This window comes from Rhipicephalus sanguineus, unplaced genomic scaffold (genome assembly GCF_013339695.2).
Source record: "Rhipicephalus sanguineus isolate Rsan-2018 unplaced genomic scaffold, BIME_Rsan_1.4 Seq9837, whole genome shotgun sequence".
NCBI lineage: Eukaryota > Metazoa > Arthropoda > Arachnida > Ixodida > Ixodidae > Rhipicephalus > Rhipicephalus sanguineus.
This window is the reverse complement of record NW_023616427.1, coordinates 1617-26661: the sequence shown is the minus strand read 5'-3', so window position 1 is coordinate 26661 and position 25045 is coordinate 1617. Positions and strand designations below refer to the sequence as shown.

The window sequence follows — 25045 nt, the reverse complement described above, 5'->3', positions numbered from 1 at the left end:
ATGGAGTATGCGGAGGCTGTGCAGCTGGCAACAGCACTCGCCTTGGCAGCGTTTGCCTTATGGGCGGCCATTAGGCGCCGCAAGCAGGGCCTGCTCAGAAGATACGGCATTCCTGGCCCAGAGCCCGGCCTCTTTTTCGGAAATTGGCTGGAATTCAAGAAGGATCGGATCAAGGTATGCGCCTCGTTTAACTTTCTCACTTACCTTTTACAAACGAACTGATACAAAGCAACGCTGTGGTTTCGACCGCTTAGCTTACTTTTACATTGTATTAAATGTTGAATTAACTACGCTGCGTTTTCTCTCCGGCATATCTGATGCTGAAAAAGTTTCTGAACAAGACACTATCACGGCAATATTTGTGTGTATATGCCACTAAGGAGCATGACGGTTGGTTGAAATCTAGTTTCGGGCCAAGCACGTACCTCAACATTCATTCATTCATTCATTCATTCATTCATTCATTCATTCATTCATTCATTCATTCATCATTCATTATAGAAACCAGCTTCTGAGAATTTGCCTTGTGGGAAGGCATAGTCGTATCGAGAGCCATGTATTGTACACCTACAGAAGCAATGTCTATTTTTCACCCGCCGCATGCCCTTCAGTAAACATTCGCTTACGAAATCAATTAACAGTACTATCATGTGTACGTACGAACATAAGAATACATATCACCCTATGACTGCGAAGGTAGTCAGTAACAATGAACGTTGACTTGATGAACATAGCAGAAATGACAGCAAAGGAATCGCTCTTACTGTAGACTTCACAGGCGCCCGTGTTACGTGTGTTTTTAGAGCATTTTCTGCATTCGCACTTGTTTGGAGAAACGTGGAGCCCCTTAGCGGCTGTTTACCGCCGCCGCCTTGTTTCACTCGCGTTCGGAACTCGGCAACTTTTTCCATTATGAGACGGGTTCCTGTAGCTTTTATACTTTGAAGAATTATTTTGCTTTAATTTTTTTAATGCGAAGCCTGCGCTATAGACCTCTCTCTGTTTGCAAACAGTGTGACGTCACTGGCAGTCTCCCGCCCCCAAGTCCCGCCCTCGGAGCAGGTGCTGGTTTGCAAGAAAGTTCCGCCGGCGGGATCCCTCTGTATAGCAGCGCTGCGTGTGTCGGCGTTACGTCATAGAGGTTTTTGGAAATTGCTATTTTCTCAACTCACAGCTGTTAAAAGGAAGAGTCACTGCTTATAATGAACGATTCTGTTAGGTCAACATATAATGATTTGCTCGTCGTGGATGACAGCCATAAAAAATCTTATGCTCTTCGAAAGCGAACGTTGTACATTTTCACGACGACTGGTGTTTGCAGAAATATTAGCATGGCATGGGTGTGAACGTACTCAATTTCCGTCGCGAAATCTGCACTGCAGTTGTAAACGATCTATAGCATTGGCGGCTACTGTGCGCGTGGTCACAGATTATATTCTCACTCACGGCGCAAAATTCTGATCGGAGATGAATGAAAAACAAAAAAAAAAAACGAAGGAAACACTAATTCGCGTGCGTTCGGTTGAGGTTAACAAATCCCCGTGAAAATTAAAGCGACGTTTTCCCCTACGGCGTTCCTCATAATCCACTGAGCAGTTTTGCGATGTTAAACACAATACTTTAATTATATAAATAATCTCTTGCGCGGTTACTTCGCTGTATCTGATGCCTACAACGTGTTCCCATACTTACTCTTGTCCTTTAGACTTGATACAGAAACTCGGAATGTGCATTGTCATTTCATAAAGATCGAGCCGTAAAGATAACCTAAGAAGAATATGACAAACAAGAACATCCACGGTTTTCATTAAGACGTATACTACATCTCCAATAAAAGGCGATACGCGTATGGTGCTGCGTATTCGCCGTGGTAAACCGTACATGCATGTTCGGCAATGCTAAAGCACGGGTAGCTCATGCGTAGTCTCACCTTTCAGCCCTGACATCTTGCACGTTTTTTTTTTTTTTTTTTGTGCACGTAGCTCAAACACTAAGATGTACGCACTCGCAGATCATCGCGTCAAAAAAATGTCCGATCCTCATGTTCCGTCGGCAACCGATCACTGCAAATGGCCTTGTTAGACACAACGCGCGCCAATGTTTTCGCAAACAAAACGCATCGTTAATTGTTCAGCACAGCGCACACCACACACAATATTGACACATTCAACGTCCGCAAAGGTGAGCCGATATCGTCGCTGCCTTCCAACGCACACTGCACGCCACAGTAAACGCGGCGCATTTTCGAAGACGATGCCGCTGTTCCTCGCACAGACCACCACGTGGGTTCACTTCTCCAGGTTGAACAGCAAGCAGCGTGGCACAGTTATCGTCACGCAGCCCACGACACATTATATGTTCTTTGATTCATACCAGAAATAACCTTGGCACCGAAATAGGAAGGAAAAGGTTCAAAGAAAAAAAAAAAGGTGCGTCAAACACCGTGCGACTGTACCACGCTGAGCAGGCAGCAGGGATGTTTTGCCAACCACCGCCGTTGCACGTGCGCCGAGAGGTCACGTGACCTGACGTCAGGGGGCGCGAGTGACGTAGGCCGGTAGAGGTCTATTGAAGGCGCCAACGTCTCCAATATGGCAATAATTACTTTTTATGCGCCTCTGAAACTGGAACATAACTTCAGCTCCACAACTAGGCGCTCTGACACAGCGCGCACTAACCGACCAACCATCTCAAGTCGCTCAGGCTCTGCATCTGCCGCAGATTCTATAAAACTGAATGCACTTCTGACCTCCTGTGCGCTCGGCTCAGCAGATACTCCGCATTGGTGCACGTTGCACGTGTGCCGTCCCCCCCCCCTCTTCTTTTTTAATCGTCACGTCAGGACCTTTCATTTCTCCCCTAGCTTTGCCTATGTAAATGTGGCTAATCAACAAAACCGGTAGTTACAAATTTTGATTTTTCCGCATGCCTTTTATTCATCGCTGAATCTTGAACCTCATAAATCGTCCCCTTTCTATGGTCCCGAACACAGTGTCAGCAGTAGCTTGTTACAGCAGCATGTGGAGGTCTAAATGAATGACTTCATTTGCAGTGTGCGCAATGTCATTCATCACTGTATGCACAATTATCAACACTACGAACTTGTCCCTCTGCGAACAGTAATTCTTATTCTGAATGTGCCCGTGTGCCACACATACAGACGCATAAAAGAGTACATTCACATCAGTGGATTAGCAATGGAGCTGTTGCACTGCAGCATCATTAATATACACTCATTTTCTGCAGAGAAACCTACAGTAAAGGATAGTTATCCGTACAAATGTCAAAGCTTTACAAACTTTGTTATTGAGGTCATTGGGTTTCAGCGATGTGCCTAATTCATTAAGTCATCTTGCTCAGCGACAGTTTCATCATAACCACTGTACAGTTTAAGCGCGGGTCATGTTCTTTGCGCGTGTGTGCTCGCCAGGGGCGTAGCCAAGGGGGGGGTCGGGGGGTTCAACCCCCCCCCCCCCGAAATTTTTCAGTTTTGCTTGCGTATATAGGCACGCACACATACAAACGCACGCACGAACATACATAAAGTATAGTTGAACCACCCCCCCCTGAAAAAAAGTTCTGGCAACGCCCCTGGTGCTTGCCATCTGGTAATAGACGTAGGAATTGACGTGAGAACAAATTATGACTTTTATAAGACGAGCAGCCCACCACTCTTAGCATGAGATGTATCGCGACGATACCGTTCGAGCCAAAAACATAATGATAATGCGTGTGGTCGTGAACAGTGCAGTGCAACCAAGTTTATGTCAGGGCATTAACGTCTACTTTACCAGAATCTCTTACGGAATAAGCGTTATTTATTTGCTAAGAACGGCTGGCGTATAGATTAAGAGAGGCCAAATAGAGACCATTTATATACGTGAGAGAGACCATGTATAAACGACAGAGGGCGAGTGACTAGGCGTATTCTTACTGCGATTCGTTGCACGATTCTCCAGGTTTACTTGGTCATGGCTACATGTCCTTGACCGGAAAGCAGCCCGACATCTATGAATACTTCTGTAGGTGAGCCATACAAAGAGCATTTTTTATGATAACTTGAAAGAACCTTATAGTATTAATGTATTGATTAAAGTTGCCTACAAATTTAACCATCAACAGGTTAAGTTGTGATAACGAGAAGAGTGCCATTTCCCAACTCTTAGATATTTGACAATTAGACTGACTCGTTGAGATTTTCAATTCACAAAATTTCTAAAATAGTGAGCGTATTCTTATAAACACGTAAAGGTGCTGTTCTCTTCCTTGTTTTCAACACCTCAACGTTGGACTACCGACGCATTTTCGACATGCGCTGCAAGGATCATTTTTATCACAATTTGTTTGAACAAATACTCCCAAACGAAAGCAGCTAGTTTTCTCACTGCTGCAAAAATATACCAACGTGACAATTACGATCTTTCAGGAGTTTTTACTTTGTCATTATTCTTTTTTCTTTGGTGTTTATGAACCGTAAACACACGTCTCCTTATTCACATGTCGTACTTATACCGCGTAGGTGCAAACGCTTACAGACGACAAAAATTCAAGATTGAGCTCACAAGAACGGTCTACTGGAATGTTTAATCGAACGCGTTGCGCTACTAACGGTCATATATGTAATTTTCCAATTGCGCAGTGATCGTATGCAACCCCAACCCCCCACCTTACTAAACGGCACGACCGAAAATACGAAAATGATGGAGCGACATGAACATAGGAGCGGCTCGTGGAATCCCGCGGGATTCCGCAGGACTAATTGCAATATTCTGTGCCCATGTGCTTATAGCTGCTGTAATTACCCTCCGCGCTGTCAACTGCTAGACCTTGTTTGCCCACTTAGTAGAGCGCCGGCCCAGAAAGGCGCTGGTCCCAGTTCGATCCCCGGACAAAGACAAATTTTTTTCCAATTGGTCGTTTCCCTTTCTGACAAATCCGTATGGGTTCCCTTGTAACTTCGTGCCAGAATCGGGTGGTTGTCAATTGTCCCTTTAATAAGTTTTCCAAACGTTCGCTATGAGCAACACATATGTTAAAATAATGCTTCCTACCTTACTTAATACATCGTTTTTTCATTGCCTTTATTGGTATTTGTGTGCTATTGTACAGGCTGTTTCACACTTAGGGGAAATCTCGGAGCGCCTGGCATCGCGATGCGACTAGCGCTGCAATCGCGCGCCGGCAGCAGCTCGCGCGTGCGCAGACGCTTCGAGGGTGTAGAGTTGAACCGCGTCGTCTGCTACGGCAGCGCGCGTGCCGCACTATCGGCCAGCGCACGGATATCGTTGTTAATGCGGGAACTGGACCGTTACTCTGCACTATTCATTTTCAGAAAAATCTGCGCCGGAAGTTGGGACACGAAGAAACAAGGAACGACAAACTCGTGCGTGCTTTCTTTCGTCGTGTCCCGTCTTGCTGCGCAGTTTTTTTCAGATGTTCCCGTACCAGTTTGCCCAACTTTCAACGCTTGTATGCACTAAACGTTGTGCAACGCCGCCCTCTCAGCCTTTATTCGTGATAATGGGCCACTAGAAACAGCATTTGACAGCATACCTTGTTTGCTCTATCGAAACATCGTGGTACTGTGTGCGTTCACGAATGTTTTTTCAGTGTGCGCGCGCCGCATTGAGCTTGGATGAGGAAGACACGATAAGGAGCATGCACCGTGCATGGTCTTTATTTGACTTTAAAAAACAGAGCACTCAGTGGTGACTGCCGATCAGCTGAGCGGTTTAACACAACGAAAGAAATGGGGATCAATTCAGGAAGGATTTAGGTTAGAACAACCACCTGAACGGGCTTATTCTCGACGATACATCGCTCATCGAGTCACTGTACGCTACACTGCCGTCTAGAAAGAGCGCCGTCATCACTGCCGCTGGTGACATGACAAGGTACTAAGCTGGATGCGCCCCGGGCGCCTTTCGGAGCCGGTCCTCACCTAAAACCAGTGTTGTACGGAACGGCGTTCCAAGGAACGACGTTCCAGGAACTAGTTCCTTTTTGGAGGAACGGAGGAACGCCACCGTTCCATTGAGGATCTGTGGAACTGTAACGGTAACTCGTTACGTTTACGTAGGAACGGCAGAGGGAACGGTGTTCCTTCTGTAAACGTTCCCTAGCATTGAATAGGCGTACGCACGCCGCACGTCATCTAGAACAGCGCGAAGGGGCGACCGCGTTAGGCGCAACAATCTACCGCTCGCTAAGGTCCGCTCGCCTCTCACTTGACTACGCTTCATCCCGGTTTTCACTTTAAGGCGCCCGCCAGGAGCGCAGGCAAGCGCGCGATGCCGAAACCGACAACGTGCGGAGGATAACCAAACGGCGTGAATCATCGTCGCCAATCTGGTGTTTGACGTGCATGGGACAGGAGAGCCCATCACAACGCTAGAGGCCGCAGAAAGTGAGCGAAGCACCGACGTGCTAACCACCGTAATCCCGCGCGCTGACCTCCCGCTGCGCATGAATGGTCTTGGGCTCCAACGTAAGGGTGGCGAAGTTACACATTGGTTCTATCCCTTCGGAGTGAGCGCCTTGCCAGTGCAGCGTACGCTTCCGACGGTTTATTGGTTTTATTTTCGCGCGCTCGCCGACTGCGAAGCTTCGGCCCATTACCCAGGAGGGTTTTTTTTTTTTTTTCTCGTCGCGTGGTCTTTAGCGGCTGGCTCAATCGTCCCTTTAGTATCTCGTGCATGCCGTCAGCAGCTATCGATAAATCTGTCTTTGACACCCGTTCTGGTTGCGTCAGTGGCAGGGAAGAGGACCGAAACGCAGTGGCGCCTGTCCGGCCCTTCGATGATTGCATTTGGGCAAGCAAGTTAATTCACATGCGAGTTATCTCCGTGGCTATCAGTTTATAATGTTTAATATAGTTCAGTTCGAAAAACGGCGCGCGTACATCTAGCGCTACATTCTTGTTGCGCCCGCTGAGCCTGCCCTCGCCCCTACGACCTCGGTTGACTTTGTTTCTACTTGTGTACAGCACGCGTCCGTACCCTCAAGCGGTTGGTGGAACGGCTATTCAACATTGCCTACGAAGTGCTGACGAGAAAACAGGTTCGTCTATCGGATATCAGCATCGAGATGCCGCTCTTGCTGAGTGCGAACAAGGGACTTTACTAAGTTGCGAATATGTATCCTGGGCATTATTTCTCAGCACCCATTAAACGCCTAGTATTGTTCCTTTCAATGCGGTTTCCTGCGCAAGAATCTAATTTCTATTGGTGCAGGTGTGGAAATTTCCATTTGAATATCTGAAGCGCAGTATTCTGACTACGCATTTGAATAGGGACGTGGAAAGTGCCACATGTGTTGCATTTGTAATAGTCGAGCACGAAAGTTGCAGTTAGACATGTCTGTAGAATGGCCGGTAGTCTCTAAAAAAGTTGGACTCGGACCTTATAAACTGCTGCCGGCGATGTCAAATTCGTAAAATATATGTAGCTCGATGTGAACTTTAAATTGCTCATTTTATTTTGCCTCAGCATTATCTGGTACTATATTTGGCTTAAAAATTCAAATGTAACGTTAATGTAACGACACGTTCCAATTTTCGAAATGTAACTGGAACGAGTTCCTTTCGCATTAAAGGAACTTGTAACGGGAACTCGTTCCAGGATTGAGAAGGAACGAGGAACGAGCTTTCGTTCCTGTTTTTGAGGAACGTGTACAACACTGCCTAAAACCTTCCTGAAGTTGTTCCCATTTGTTTTATCGTGTTAAGCCAGTGCAGCACGACTCTTACTGCTGAGTGCATTTTTTATTTAAAGTCAAATAAAGACAACGCACATTGCGTTCTAATTGTCGTGTCTTCCTCGTCCCAGCGTACTGCGGTGCACACACAGTGAAGAAATATTCGTGAACGCACACAGCACCACGGCATTTCGAGAGAGCAAACAAGGTATGCTGTCAAATTCTGCTTGTAGCACCCCATTATCACAAATAAAGGCTGACAGGTTGGCGTCGCACAACGTTTAGTGCAGATTATCGGCCCAGTTTCTGCACTAACAATGATATCCGCGCGCTGGCCAGCAATGCGGCAAGCAAGAGCAGCCGTAGCAGACGACGCCGTTCAAAACTACACTCCTGAATCATCTGCGCACGCGCGAGCTGCTGACGGCGTGTGGTTGCAGCGCTGGCCGCATCACGATGCCACGCGCTCCTAGATTTCCCCTAAGTGTGAAATAGCCTGTACGTTAAATTATTCTTTGTAACAGCCAAGGTATGTCGCGTTCGTCTTGTTATGACATTTTTCGTATTTCAATGTCTCATTTTATTGTGTGATTAGCTGCTGTGGTTCAAAGTCTATTTCTTTGCCTGTTTGCGTTTTACATCATGTAACGTAATGTTCACTACGCTGCCGCATAAGCTACTGCAACTCGTTTTTCCTTGTTCTCATTTCTGTATATATTCATACCCGTTCCTATTGTTTTCAAATTACTGTACACGTTTGAAACATTTACTTGCTTTACCCCTCACCCTTACCCAATGCATCTAGGTACTTTTAAATAAAGTAATAATAATAAACAAATAAATATAAAAAACAAGATGTGTTAGCGTCTCCACAACAAATTGTATTTCTTTTTTTTTACTACACACGCTTTGATACTTGACGCATGCGCTGCTAGAAGTGTTTATAACATCGCCTTCCCCTGTGCCACCCTTTGAAGGTATATTATTAGTGTGTTCTCACAATACACCAATGCAGTTCGCAGTCAGCGCTAGTCCTGTGTCGACTTGTCCATGTTTCCCTTGCGCCATTTTACGTACAAATACGAACCCATCGGCTCGCATTCCGACGTTATAAAGTTGCACATTGTTACGTACGTGGCCGTGAGAGTTAAGAAGGCTCCATCAGGACCCGCAAATACGCAACTCTTATTTGGGCGAACACGTGCCCGCAAAATGAAAGGTCAAAGTACAAGCAATTTAAGCTGTACACTGATAGCGGCGAAGAGAGCGTTGGCCGTTGAGTGATCTGCCAAGTGATGAAGCGCGTCGGCATTTATACATGTGCCCTCGAAGAGTCCAGCCTTATCGATGGTGACCGCGTAAGTTCCAGAATAAATTCTGATGTTCTCGTTGGGCGCGTAATCTTAACGGAAAGTTCTAAAATCATCTGGAAGTTTCCCGGTCATTCGGGCTCGGTTTGCGAAAGGCAGCAGTTACACGCGTAACGACCCGCCAACATAAAAAATAGAAAAAAAGGGGCGCGCATGGCAATATTGTCACGTAGGTGACGTTGCAGCTGGCCGGCGCACAGACGAGCAGAAAGGCAGACCCCGACGGCAATAAAACTAAGGGTAATTTATTGGGGCTGACTTGCGGCCCGAAAGCAAGCTAAACACACTGCTCGGCGTACAGCGAACAGAAAAAAAGAGCCCAGCGTGCCCGAACAGCAAACTGACAGAATCCCCGCCGGGGGTGGGTCGATCCATTAATCACTCCGTTATCTGCAGCACATCCGTGCATCAAGCTGGCTTGCGGATACACTCCAGCACATACAAAACGCGGATAAGAAAGCGATTAGAAGTCCGCTTCTTTTCTAAACCACACGTGGCACTGCCCCTCCGGAGACCGAGCATCGTCCCAATGCTAAAAGAACACACTATTACAAATAGAGGAAACTGTTAGAATCTAACAGAGCGCAATGATGAAAATGTCTCTTGGTCTGCTAGCGTTCAAAAAAACTTCTTGAGAACGCGCAACGTGGACTACTTCAGGTCGCGAGCGTCGCCGCTGTGATTGTGTCCTCCATCAGGCACAACTTCGTAGACAAGGGCCCCGAGTCGTCGCGTTATCTTGTACGGTACAAAACACCGGCGTATAGTTTCTCGCTGAGGCCCCGGCGGCGAATCGGTGTCCACACCATAACGCGGTCACTGGGTACGTACTGCTGGTCGCGCCGTCGTAGGTTGTAGAGTCGCTGTCCGTGTGTTGCTGCTCTTTGATACGCATTCGGGCGAGCTGGCGGGCTTCCTCGGCACGCTGAAGGAAACCGGCCACGTTCCCATGGGTGCTTCCGTCGTCGACGTGAGGCAGACATTGCATCCAGCATGGTGCTGGCTGGGCGGGCGAAGACAAGCTCGAAAGGTGTCATCTGCGTTGTCTCTTGTTGGTGCGGTGTTGTACGCAAAGGTGACGTAAGGGAGGACTTCGTCCCAAGTCTTGTGCCCGACGTCAACGTACATGCGAGCATGTCGGCGAGGGTCTTGTTCGAACGCTCCGTCAGGCCGTTTGTCTGCGGGTGATAGGCTGTGGTTTTTGCGATGGACAGTGTGGCTCAAGCGTAGGATGGCTGCGTGAGTTCTGCGGTGAATGCCGTACCTCTGTCGGTGATAAGGACCATGGGGTGCGCCGTGCCGGAGGACAATGTTCTTCACGAAAAAACTGGCGACTTCGATTGCAGTGCCGGATGGTAGTGTAGGCTGTCTCAGCGTAGCGTGTCAGGTAGTCTGTAGCTACCACTATCCACTTGTTCCCGCTGGTTGAAGTCGGAAATGGACCCAGCAGATCCATCCCAATTTGCTGGAATCGTTTCTTCTGGTGGGTTCGATTGGTTGCAGGAGGCCGGCGGGCCTCGTAGGCGGTGTTTTCCGATGTTGGCAATCTCGGCAGGTTTGACGTAAGCGTGCGACGTCCGCGCATCAGGCCGGGCCAATAGTATTTCCCTTGGATTCGTCGCAGTGTTCAGCGTTAGCCCCATGTGTCCTGCTGTCGGCTCGTCGTGACACGCCTCTAGAACTTCTTGCCGTAAACTGACTGGAACCGCAAGTAGGTATGTTGTGTTTTACGGCGTAAAGTTTTTCTTCACAAGCACGTCGTTTCGCAGGCACAGCGACGAAATCGCGCGCCTGAACGCTTTGGCGGTGTATCGGTCTTGCCTTCGAGGTATTCCAGCACGCCGCGAAGATCAGGATCGGCGCGTTGAGCATTTGCGAAGGTATCAGAACTCACGGGCCCGAGGAATGCATCCTCGTCGTCGTCATCGTATGGCGCGACGGTATTAACGGGGGCTCTCGAAAGGCAGTCGGCGTCCGTGTGCTTTCGGCCTGACTTATAGACGACGGTGACGTCGTACTCCTGTAGTCGCAGGCTCCACCGAGCAAGACGACCTGAAGGGTCCCTTAGGCTGGCAAGCCAGCACAGGGCGTGGTGGTCAGTGACAACCTTGAAGGGCCTCCCGTAAAGATATGGTCGAAATTTGTGACTGCCCAAACGACAGCGAGGCATTCCTTTTCTGTCGTTGAATAGTTCAACTCCGCTTTCGACAGGGACCGGCTTGCATAGGCGATGACTCGCTCGAGGTCGTGCTTCTTCTGGATCAGCACTGCGCCAAGTCCGACGCCACTTGCATCTGTGTGAACCTCGGTGTCGGTGCTTTCGTCGAAGTGACCCAGTATTGGCGGTGACTGCAAGCGTCTCTGAAGTTCACGAAAGGCGTCCTCCTGGGGCTTCTGCCACGAGAACTGCACGTCGGCCTTCGTAAGGCGTGTGAGGGGCTCGGCGATCCGTGAGAAGTCTCGCACAAAACGCCTGTAATACGCACAGAGGCCCAAGAATCTACGGACAGCTTTCTTGTCAGCTGGCGTCGGGAAATTTTCAATGGCTGCCGTCTTGTTGGGATCGGGGCGGACCCCTTCGCGACTGACCACGTGTCCGAGAAAAAGTAGCTCTTCGTAGGCAAAATGACATTTCTGCGGTTTCAGAGTGAGTCCCGACGCCTTGATCGCCTCTAGTACGGTCTGCAGTCTGTGAAGATGCTCGTCGAAGGTGGGTGCGAAAACGATGACGTCGTCGAGGTAGACGAGGCATGTCTGCCATTTCAGCCCGGACAGTACCGTGTCCATGACACGCTGAAATGTCGCTGGTGCTGAGCATAGGCCGAACGGCATAACCTTAAACTCGTAAAGTCCATCCGGCGTGATGAAGGCGGTCTTCTCACGGTCCCTCTCGTCCATCTCGATCTGCCAGTAGCCGCTCCTGAAGTCCATCGACGAAAAATACCTGGCGCCGCAGAGTCGGTCTAACGTATCGTCGATTCTCGGAAGCGGGTAGACGTCTTTCTTGGTGACGCTGTTTAGGCGGCGATAATCAATGCAGAACCGTAAGGTACCGTCCTTCTTTTTCACCAGCACCACGGGTGAAGACCATGGGCTCTTCGAGGGCTGTATAATGTCGTCGCGGAGCATTTCTTCCACTTGTCCCTTGATTGCGTCGCGTTCCCGCGCTGAGACGCGGTAGGGACTTCGGCGGATAGGACGCGCCGATTCGTCTGTAACTATGCGATGCTTCGTTAACGGCGTTTGTCGGATTTTTGCTGACATTGCGAAACATTCGCTGTAATCCAAGAGGATGCGACGTAGCTTCTCCCGCTTTTCTTGTGGCAGATCAGGGTTAATGTCGAAGTTTGCCTCATTGGTAGCCATCGATGGCGCTTCTTGGGATGAGTCGGAGAGCGCTAGTGCATCGCTTACTTCAGCTAGCTCTTCCAAGAAAGCGACCGTTGTGCCCTTGTTTAGGTGCCTGTGTTCTGCGCTGAAATTGGTGATAAGCACAGCTGCTCTACCCTGACGTAGCTGGACGACCCCACGCGCGACGCAAACGTGGCGATCGAGAAGCAGCTGCACGTTCGCTTCCACGATCACATCACCACTTGATAGCACATCGGTTTCGACGAGTGCCATGACGCTTGTATTTGGCTGGATGCTTACTTGGTCGTCGAGGATGGTGAACGGGGCGCGGTGACGATTTCTCTGTACTGCTGCGGACTGCGTTGTCAGTGTTACGGTTTTCGTCTGGAAGTCGATCACTGCGCCGTTTTCGTTCAGAAAGTCCATCCCCAGGATCACGTCGCGAGAGCATTCCTGTATAATGATGAAGCTCACAGTGTAGCTGTGACCGTCAACAGTCACTCGCGCTGTGCATCGTCCGGTAGGCGTGATCAGGTGGCCTCCTGCTGTGCGTATTTGCGGGCCGTCCCACATGGTTTTCACTTTCTTAAGTCGATTCACAAAGCGTCCGCTAATGACGGAGTAGTCGGCCCCGGTGTCGACCAGTGCGGCCACTGGACGTCCGTCGAGGGTGACCTGCAAATCGGCGTTTGATGTCCGGCTTTGATTTCGATTGGTCACCGACTGTGCAGTCCGCCGTTTCCGCGGTCACGGCTGCGCCGGGTGGAAGCATCTTGAGGAAGCTCTGCGGAATCCAGTCGGATCGTCGTAGTGTCGGATTTTGTCGAAGCGGTGGTTTCAGTCGAGTCGTCTGGTTGCGTCGGGGTCGCTGGAGGGTTTTCCGGTCTTCGCTTGAGAGCGGCGTCACCTCCTGACGTCGCTGGCGTTAGTTTCCCCTATGGGGACTGGGTGATCTGCCTTTCGAATTCCCGCTATAGGGCGATGGCGAGCGATGAGAGGTGGGGGACGGAGACCTGAAGCGACGGGGGCGGAGTCTTCGGCCTCTCGTAGGTACGCCTCAATATCTCGGGGTCGCTGGCCGGGAAAAGGTGGTGGGGCGTTAATGTCGTATCCGCGAAGACCCATCTGGCGATAAGGACAGTGTCGCAAAAGGTGATCGGCCTCACCGCAGTGGAAACAAAGCGGTCGTTGATCTGGGGTTCTCCAGACGTCAGTCTTACGTGGTGCCGTTGGCGTACGTAGCGGAACGGGGGGGCTGCCGCGCGCGTGGCGGTGGCGGACCAGCTTGCATGCGATGTTGTGGCGCGTAGGTTTCTCGTCGCCAGCCGGTTGATCTTGATGGGGCTTTCAAAGCGGCGGCGTAGGTGTGAACTCCTGGCTCCTGGATGGGTGGCGCTGTGGCCGAGGCCGTTTCGGTGGTACCAAGTGTCGCGAGCGCTTGCTGTACCTCGTCCCGCACGACGTCAGCGAGTGATGACGTTTCTGGTTGTGCACCCGGTAGCAGCCTGCGCAGCTCATCGCGAACGATGGAACGAATGGTGTCTCGGAGCGACTCAGCGGTGGCACTACGGCGATCGTGCTGTCTGGCGGTGCAGCGTGGTAGTTGCGGTCGTACGGCTTTGCACGTAGCTCGAGCGTCTCTCGATGCGGCGGCCTCGCTAACCCAATCTGCGACGGTTTCGGGGGTTGCGAATAAGAGCCACAAAAAGTTGCTCCTTGACGGCCCTCATGAGGTACTGAAGCTTCTTGTCTTCAGTCATGTTCGCATCAGCGTGCCGGAATAGCTTTTGCATTTCCTCGGCAAAGATGGTTACGGCCTCGTTAGGGTGCTGCTGGCGAGTTTGGAGTAAGGCGTCAGCCCGCTCTTTGCGGAGGATACTTCCGAATGTTTTCGATGCCTGCCTCCTGAAGGCATCCCACGTTGTCAAGTGAGGTTCCTGGTTCTCGTACCAGGTGCTAGCGGAATCGTCCAGTGCGAAGAAAACGTTTCGAAGTTTATCTTCGTCGGACCACTTGTTGAAGGCTGCGACCCGCTCGTAACGCTCCAGCCAGTCTTGTACATCCTCGCAAGCGGAGCCACGAAACAACGGGGTTGGCGAGGCTGCTGGATGACGACCGGAGTAGGTGCGCTGGTGGCCTCCATTGGTGACGTTGACCGGTGGTTCAGGGACGACTGGTGGGTTGAAGCGGTCCCAATTCAGCTGGTAGCCCTTTTAGGCGGCGGCTACTGCGGGTTTCGTCTGTCTTGTCTTCTCTGGTGACCTCGTCCGTGCGGCCGCTCGAGAGGTACTTGGGCTTGGATCACGGTTCGAAGGGGGTGTGCTAAACATTAGCACCTCCACCAAATGTCACGTAGGTGACGTTGAGCTGGCCGGCGCACAGACGAGCAGAAAGGCAGACCCCGACGGCAATAAAACTAAGGGTAATTTATTGGGTGACTTGCGCCCGAAAGCAAGCTAAACACGCTGCTCGGCGACAGCGAATAGAAAAAAAGAGCCCAGCGTGCCCGAACAGCAACTGACAGAATCCCCGCCGGGGGGTGTGTCGATCCATTATCACTCCGTTATCTTGCAGCACATCCGGGCATCAAGCTGGCTTGCGGATACACTCCAGCACATACAAAACGCGGATAAAGAAAGCGATTAGAAGTCCGCTTCTTTTCTAAACACACGTGGCAATATACACTCTTTTCACGCAGGTTATGGAGGAGTGGGCTCGCCTCTATGGCAAGGTCTACGGATATTACGAGGGCGAGACTCCCAAGGTGGTCATCAGCGACATGGAGGTCATCAAGGAATGCTTTGTCAAGAAAGCTAGCGTATTCACAGACCGGCCACCTGGTTGTCGATATTGAACCCGTACGGAGTAGCCTCATAGGCCTCAAGGTATATATGCTACTCTTGTCACGTTCACCTTCCCCTCGCGCATCATGCAAGTGTCTAAAGAGCATGCGCTCAAAATAGAAATAGAAATAGCCATATTGAGACAATGGGTAAGGAAGCAAAGAAGCATACATGCCGTTGTTTCTACTTTATTCAATTGAAGTGTAGTAGACAAATTGAGAAATGCAAAGCCCACAACCTCCGCATTACGTGCGCGATGCTGCTCTAACTTATTTGCCGGAAGTACTGGTCATCGGAAGTACGGGTCTGACGTGACGTAATAGACCGGCCGCCTTTCCTGCGCGCCCGGCGCGCTCAGTCTTGCTATCGGTACCTTGAACAGATTCGGAATATCTCAAATTACGTTCGTTTTTTTAAGGTTTCTAAAAGTTGAGCATGCCATTAATTGCGATCTACCACAACCTTCCCGTATGTACAGCTGTCCTCAAGTTGACAATTAAAAAGTTACCTAAAACGTTGATGTCAATGCGTCATTTACATTTCATTTGGGCTGAGGTAACATATTGCCATCTGGACGTAAAGACTATCTGCGAAGATGACAGGTTCCTCATCCTCACTCTTATAGTACTTTGATAAAAAGTATTCTAAAGATATTTTACTAATATATATTGCCCGTGTATGTAAAATATTTTGAAAATCCTTAAGGTTTCTTCTCACTAATGTGTTTTAATTTAGGACTTACGCTGCTTCCCCATGGAACTTACTAACATCCCTAAATTTACGAAACCCTGATGTTTTCTCTTACATGACACGGATAGCAACGGATAAGGAACGTTACCCGAAGCCCGGACAGAAAAATCACAGCATATCCATGGAGTGAATTATGATGAGTGGGCGAAGCTGCGGAGGTTCATTGGTAAACCGTGAATCTTCCGTGAATTCTGCCCAGTACATCATCACCGACGTGAGATCGGTCGCGTTTATACTAAAGGTTCCATGAGAGTTATGACGACTTGCAGCTCACTTTATTTTACATGTACGCTGTGAATTTTCATTCTTTAATCACGCACAGGAGAAATCGCACACACGCACTACCTTGGAGGTCAAAATCCAGTGCCTATATATACGGGGTGGTCAGTGACCGGTTGTGCAGCGCGAGTGGTCGGTTGTTTCGATCAAGACGCTGCCGCGACGCTGCCTGCGTCGGCGCCGCTGCGCCGCGAGGCATGATCGGGGGGGGGGGGACCGAAGGAGGACAATGAGGCGATGCGAAGCCGGAGCACTTGCACGATCGCGTTCCGTTGGCGTTCGTTGGGCATGCTACCGACCTCGCGTCGTGGAACGCGAAGAGGGACGCTACGCGCGTCGTATCTTCCATCTAGCCTGGCCGTTAATTCTCACAGGGCGAGCGGGGAACGCGGTCGACAGGCGGGCGAGAGGGGGGCAGCGTAGGAGAGGAGAGAGAAGGGGAGGGGACGCGCATGCGCTCGAGCTCGTCGCGGCGTTGCGCAGGAGAGAATTTCGGCATGTCTAGCCCGCGTTTCAGAGGAAGAGTGGAAAGGGGAAGTGGAGAGGGATATGAAGAGGGGAAGGGGAGAGAAGTGGAGAGGGAAATGGGAGAGGGTAGATGACATAGAGAATGGTGAGGGGGAGTGGAGAGGAGGTGTGTGGAGAGGGTATGCGCATGCGCAGTAAGGGTGGTCATGCCGCACACCACCACCACCACCACCGGACAGATACTGCAGTTTACTGCCGGCTGCCGGGAGATACGCCGGACAACGGAGACGTGACAAGGTTAGACTAAGAGGAGCTACGCCCCTAAAAGTGGCGGTTCTATGTATTGTTTTGCATTTTACCGCACATCTCCGTATTCTGTATAGACGTGTACCAAGCCGAATTATACAGTTAAATTCTTCCAAAAACCATAAACAGAATATCTATATGGTGACGATATCACAATGACGCCACCATATCACCATATCATTTTTTTAAACACTCGTGCGGACGCCGACTCGGACGCCAGTCACTTTTCTCGAGGTGGCATCTGAGGCTTTCGCCTTAATACTCCATATGGTGCATCTACGCTTTGTCACGTTCTATGCGCTGCTTCATACACCTTATACCTATTAGTCGCACACTCGCCCTACGGTCAACCATCCTGAACTTGCCACCCAAACTGGGGAAGGGGTTTTCAAGCGAAGTTTCTCATGAGGAACACATTTCGGTATCAGTGGCGGCGGCGGCGTCGTCCGCGAAAAACCCGACGTCGGCGAATGTGCATGAATTTCACCAGAGAAGATGCGCCAGTGACATTCGTATTTTCCAATAGACTATATACTCTCCTGATCGCGGACTTGTCCTCGATGAGTCGTTTAAGATATGGCAATCTGATCTTTAATCGAGGTGACTTGTCATTTCACGTTGTCACATTTCATTGCTGCCTGGAGATGAACGCGTGACCGTCGTTGTTGCCTGTAGAATCAGAATTGTGTTGCTATGTTAAGCGCGTGGATGCCGATTCCCGGTGTTGCTGAAGCAAAACGTTAAGAGGGAGCATTGTGCAATGAGAAAGAAAGAAAGAAAAAGAAAGAAAGAAAGAAAGAAAGAAAGAAAGAAAGAAAGAAAGAAAGAAAGAAAGAGTGGTAGGTCAGTGTTACTGATCCCATCAATGGGGAGACAATCGCCGGGCAAATTCCAAGGGCTCACGTGTAGGCTGCCCGAAACGCACCATGTAGCGCGGACAATTTAGGGTAGGTCCTTTTAGTACAGCAGCGAACGCCGGTTGTAATCCAAAGACAGAGTCAGACCCAGGAATTAATAACACAAACAAATATATCTTCAGTTAAGCCAGTACAAGCAACACAAGAACATGCCCACTCGGCTGGAATCAATCACAACTCCCACTATCTCTCAGATGGTGTTTAAAACAACGCGAAAAAGCCAAACAATCCGCGCTACAAATGAAACATCATGCCTTACAAACTATTCAAGAACACTTAAAGCTTTGCATATTCACCAAACGAATGCAGCACACAATTCTTGGAATGCATCTCGAATGTTTCTCTTCCAGGAAACACACGAACTCAGCGCTGAGCGTCGTTGTTCTCATCGCTCGTCGGCTCCATCCAAAATGTTTCTCTACCAAGAAACACTCACGCAACTTTTCACTTCTCACACCGCGTAATCACCGGATTCTTCCATATCGACTGACCGCACTACATCATAAAACACGTCTTCTTTGGCCGACCGAACCTCTCTCATTTCAACGACATAACTTCTTCACCATCTCCAGACTCTGACTGACCCCCGTCGCTGCACGCTTATATTTCCTCGCCCTCGGGATCCAGAAGCTTCAGGTTCTTCTTTGGCGTGCAGCAGAGCCGAAGCTAGGGAAAGAGATAGAATCTCCTCGCCGGTTACACTCGCCGTGGCGTCACTCGGCGTTGCATCATGTTTTCTTTCGTGGTCTTTCCAGACTTTGCCGGGCGTTTGATCCGAGTCTGCTAGTTCCCGGCGGCCGTTTAGAGTGGGAGGAGAGACGCGCTCGCGGCGTCTTCTGATAGTTGTTTTTTTTCCGTTGCGCGTGCTTGTTGAGGGAACTGTTGGTGCCGTGATCATGGTGTCGTCTGAAAGCTGCGGCGCGCGCCTAATTAAGCGCTCGTTTGTGACAGTGAGGCCCGCACAGGCGAAGCTTCGCTTGCCTCCATTTTCTCGATAGTGGAACGGCGCCTCACTTTTTTGTTAGATTTATCGAAACGCGGTATAATGTCTGTAGCTTTTTGTTTCTTTGTTTATTGGATAAAGCTACATCTCCGTATTTTGCAGTTAACCACAGCTGTAGTTTTGCGTGCCAAAATTATTGCGAGACACGCCGTAGCGGGGACTGGGGATAGTTAACCTACAGTGACTGGTATCAGCTGGGGTGCACTAACGTGCAACTAAATCTAAGGACACGGGTATTCTTTGAATTTCGCCCCATCGAAAAAGATGCGGCCGCCGTAGCTGGGAATCGAACCCACGCCCTCTAGGTTTCTTGATTATTTGCTGCCCACTTTAGTTATCGCGTCCACCTGCACTGAATGCTAGTGCTTCTGTGATTCCTTATAGTCTCCCATTGGTTCCCCGGCGCTCCTCAAACCGCCTAAACACATGGAACTTCTGCTTCCTATCGAGTTCATCTTACATTCGTGTTTTTTTTAGTTGAATACAAATTCTACACTTTTTTATTGAGATTCACCATGGGCCTCCAAACGCGTTTTGTTGTCAGTGGTGAAGGGTCTTCCCGAATATGTCGAACCTCCTCAACAGTTTTGAAGTTTACCTCGACTTCAGAATTGCTTTACATAAATACATACCTCAGGTCCCATACCACCTCCTCCCCTCTATGTCTACGCCGCTGCCTGTATGCAATTCAGTTGCTTAGCTATTTGCATGGGTCAGGAAGGATTCACTGCGAAAATATTTTAAGCGTTTTTGTCCACGCAGGAGACGATTGGAAGAGCGTCCGCGGTATGCTGAATCCAAGTTTCACCTCGGCCAAGATAAAACGCATGCTCGACACCATCCATCAGTGTTGCGACATCACCAAGGACATCCTGCGTGAGTGCGTGGCGTGTGATGGATACGCCACCGCGAACATTTCAGCAATCTGCCAAGGTCTTTCTTTGGATATCATCACAAAGTGCGCCCTCGGCTGGCAGGTGCGATCATGGTGTTCGCCTATTGTACAATCATGCCTTTTTTTCCCTCCCGCAGCGTGTCACGAACATTTTGTTGCGTGTTTTTAGTCCCACCGCGACTGTGATATCCAGAGCAAATTGCATTGGAGATTGTTAACGGTGTCGCTGTTCGCCCATAATACTCAGAGTGACTACGTATTCGTTCGCTTTCATAAGAAAGCGCCTCAACACACGGTCATGTATTTAGTGGGCAAATTGGACTTCGACAGTCACCACGCTGAAAGAATAGGTAAACCTGAATTAATGACTGCATAAAGCAGTCTTCTAGCTAATTCTTTCTGAACAGGTGTTGCATGAGCAAACATTCACCATATTGCCACTGAAAAAGTCCACTCCTTTTTTTCTGTATGTGCGTGCATCACACGGGCGTAACCGCGGAGTTACGTACCCCCGAAGCGACGTTTGAACTTATTGATAAGTTATAATATTAATAATATTACGACAATTATTCGTAAATATCTTAATGTTGTGTGAAATGAATAATCGTGAGAGATATAGCGAGAGAGACAGAGAGCGAAAAAACGAATTGTGTTTTATTTATTTCAGCCGGGTTCATTTTCACTTATTCAACCCGAAATGTAGAATTTAAAACGGTAAGCTACTTTAAGCACACGTCGTCGCATTCCGACGCTCTTAGAAAGGTTTGATAGGAGGTGATAACTGATACTTAGGATACAAGTTTGTGTTTCCCAAAGCGTGTATACTTAAACATATACCTTGGAATAGCGGCGGTTTCAACTGTCGTGTTAACAGTCTAGCGGACAGCTTTTAGCACGCTGTCACTTGTCTGGGCGAACGCTGTGTGCAAGTTCTACGATTAGCGTGCGCCTAAAAAATTCATTTCCTTCCCGCATTCGGCACTTCTATGGTTACTTGATGCCACAGACATCGCAGTGAAACCTGGCAATTATGTAGCATTTGTTTCGAAGGTGGACTGTAGCTTATGTTACACCTGTAAGAAATGCTCTGAAATCAGAGTCATATACATATAAATTACTAACGCTACATTTGCTTGTAAGACCAAGTCGCGGTTATCATAATGCTCGACGTGCATCGGAGGGTGGTCGTTCAATGATAAAGTGCACTTAAAACGGAGAATCTTTGTGAGTTTACCTCCTCGTTTACGTCGAAGTAGCTCTTTCTGTAATTTGTAGCGCTGGTGTGATTTGAAGGTAACCATCCTACAACATAATTTGGTACGCATACGACTCATGTTTGTCATATTTCATCATTAAATAGAAAGATGGAGGTCGGGAGCATCTACCTACATGCATGGGCACTGTCGCATGGTTTTCTTTGATACTGATGACGAAACACACACTTCACGTCCCGCTCATGATTATAATGCTTATACGTTTTACCCGCCCTAGGGCGCGGAATTTTAGGCCCCTATACAGCCACGTAACACCACATAGCTCACATCCCTTACATACCATTGTAAACCACCGACCATTGCTACACTTTTATCATGTTTTGGCGCTCTTTGGCCACGCATGACCCTTGCGCCATTAAAATCCACATATAATCATCATACTGATGACGAAATTCATCTATTATTATTTATTTATTTATTATTTATTTATTTCTGTACCTATTTATTCACACTAAGGGCCTCGAGGGCATTAAATAGAATGACTAAAAACAAGTAACAAAACTATTACAGCATAGAAGCGATGACAGAGTTCTTGCCAAGAAGAGAGAAGAAATAGAAGAGAAGGAAAGGCAGGGAGGTGAACCAGCTTAGGAAAACCGGTTTGCTTGACAGCAGACAAATGTCTGTTGAAACTATTCTTACATGTCGTCAACAAGACACCGCAGCTGAAGGCGACGAAGGCACTGCTGAGGTTTTTAAGAGAGACAAACTTGGACAAGCGTCTGTGACAGAAATGTAGCGTACCACGCAAGAGTTCTTGCTAAGAATCAGACTGTACATATGGTGAACAGCCAATACCAAACATTAGGTCAATCGAGAAAGCTAAAAATATAAATAAAACGACTTGCGTGCATCAATTATGGCTGCTCAACATACAGAACAAGCATGACTATTTAAATGAGGCGTCATCTTGACGCACTTCGGTATAAATTGTCACAACGGTGTTAACGCCATCAGCGTCAAGGAGAAAAGAGTTCATTTTTTAAAGCGACCCTAAGATGGTTTGGCTATTTCGTATAGACAAATTGAGCCATTAAAGCAAGTTCTTGGAATCATTTCCGTACCGATTTCAGCTCTCTGCGCCAACTGTGTATTTTATCGCAAGTCTTAAAACATTTGAATCACTACAGATCGCAGCGGCACAGCCGAACGAGTTTAGAAGTTCTCGCGCCTTTCTTACGCAAGATTCCAAGTGCGGAGCACTTTTGTGGCCAAGCCTGCCATATGCTGTCATTGTATGCTGTCGTAGCTTGGCGTCACGCAGGCAAAACCAAGAATAGCGTGGCCATCTGTAGAGTAGAGTAAAGTAGAGTCGATCCTTGAAAATCTGGCACACACCCACGCTGTGTGATTGGCCAAGAACCGGATAGTTTTTAAATATATTTCTGAAATTAAAGCTTAATTTCATGTCCGGGCTTTCATGTCCGGGGTTGTGGTAGCGGTGATCACGTGGCGTCGCGGAGTGACGAGAGTGAGGCTCGGTAGGAAGGGGAGGGCTCCATTTGCTGCGAGAGGCGATGATGTCGAGGGGTGAACTTTCGAGAAACGCGCCAAGATGGGGTGACGGTGAGGTTCAGTGGAGTGTAAAATAACGTGTCAATGTCAGTATTCAGATGCTCGCGCTTTCAAGATAGCAATCATTTCTCATTCTCCCGATGAAGAAGCCGTACTACGTGAGCGTCAGCGACAGCTGATGCGAGGACGGGCGTGTCGTCTCCGAGCCAACCGCGATCTTCACGCATCAGAGGCCGAAGGAGAAGACTTGAACGAAAGGAAGACTTGAAAACGTAGAAGTACGATGTAGTATGATGAAGGAAGGGCATCATCTTCCCTGTTTAGACAGTGTTCGCGAAGTGGAGCTGGATGGATTTTCTTTAATTGACGATGGTATTGTTATTATGATAATACTTTATTCAAACACTTAAAATAGAAGAAAAGTGTTTTAAAATTGTGACCGAGGGATATAAGAAATAAGCAATTTAATTCAAAATGATCTTCTCCATAGCCTTCGTCTGAGCGTGTTCCTATGTGAAATAGCACGTATAGAGCTTCTGTTTCCCTCATTAAAGCTCGACTATAGAGCACTTATGTGCATTGGCCTGTCGGCGAATGTTAGCATACAGGAGGTCTCTCCGCGCAGGACCCTCCCTTCTATGGCCGCCTTTTTTCTGCGTGCTATTGAAAATGTCTGCGATATTTTGTATCTGTGAAATAAACTTGTCACATTTTTATTCCCCTGCTAACAGCTGATTGCCAAAGAAACAAGAGAGACCCCGTCATCGAGACCGTTGCGAAATCCTCACCGACTCTGGCAACTGGATCACGACGCGTGCATGGTGGCACCATTTCTCGGTGTCGTCCTGTCGTACATTTTCCTTTCCTTAGCTACGGAAAACTGTTTGCTCGCGTTGAGGAACACCTTCAGCGACTGCTTGAGTCGCGCAAGAGGGCGGCAGCCACTGTGCCTGACATCGTTCAGCTCATGCTCGATGCCCAGAAACTAGTTCAGCTGTACAAAAGACAGCAGCCCTCCTGGTTCAACGACGCCGCGCAACGCCAGACCACAGCCATGTTTCATCAGACAGGCACGTCATGTCACTGCTTCGTCCTTTTAGGAGCCGGATTCGACACCACTGCTTGCACGCTAGCGTTTCTTCTTTACGAGCTGGCGATGCATGCCGGACGAACAGCGAACACTTTACAACGATCTGGGCCGCGTTTCCTGACCGCGAAAGGCTCACGTACGAAGAGCTGCAAACGCTCAAGCGTTTCGATGTGGTCATAAGCGAATGTCTGAGGCTGCACCCGCCTCTCGTGTTGACCACCGCACGCTTGTGTCAGAGGACACTCGTGTGGCGACGGGTCACGTGATACCACGAGGCTCGCACGTCATTCTCCCTACGTGGAACGTTCTTCACAGCTCCGACCTGTGGGTCGACCCGTACAGCTTCGATCCTGACCGTTTCGTAGAGGGAACCGATGGTGCCGCTGTACTAGCATCAGTGCTCGCCTTCGGCATCGGGCCGCGAGAGTGCATCGGGAAACGTTTGGCCTGCTGGAGCTTAAGGTCGCCTTGTCCAAGCTGGTTAGATTTTTCGAGTTTAGCGTGTGCAATGATACGAACTGCCCTTGAAGGTCAAGGTTCCCTTAGTCAGCCTAATTCCGGAACAGGAGATTGTGCTTCGCGTTGAATTACGGAGCACGGCAAAATGCAACCCAGAGTTTAAAATGTGAAAACCGTGTTGCTACAACGCACACCTCAACCCGTTCAAGATGAACGCGCCAACACAACCACAGCATCCATAAATGTTACTGTATTACTATCATTCGTCGCACCTCAAAGCTTTACCCTGTTTGACGCTAATATTTAAAGTCTACTCATCTAAACCATCAGCGCTCGCAGCGTCCCAGCCGATTTCGCAGAATGTGAGCGTGACTTCGTCCACCCAGATCCTCATATCTATGTCGCTCGCTACCGAGGTTTGCACAGCATTGCGCTGCTTCAGCGGAAACGGATCCCCCTACGCCTCCAATACAGGGCAAACAGAGGTATTTCGATGTAATAAAAAACGTAATCATCAGTAATCGCTGTGTGATTCCTCTGTTCAAATTCCAGCAGTATGTTTACTTGTAAAATATTCTCAGACCCACTAGATGCAACAGAGGGGATGGGTTCAATGTGCATGCAGGCAACTAACAAGAAAAGCTGTATTCTAAAAACTTGTGAGGGTATCACAGCACTAAAAAACGAATGACTGTTCAGAGCGCTCGTCTGCTCTCGCAAAGCGTCGGCTGGAGTGAAATGCATTTTAACTCTCTATGAAAGGCGAGAGTGAAATGTGCTTTTTACTCTACCTTCCTCAGAGAGTGGGATGCTCATACACTCATCTGGCT

General features: G+C 48.9%; 1 pseudogene; it reads left to right on the top strand.

Moving 5' to 3' along the window:
• On the top strand, positions 1-24022 carry LOC119378794 (cytochrome P450 3A21-like; annotated as a pseudogene).
• Positions 24023-25045: the final 1023 nt, after the last annotated feature.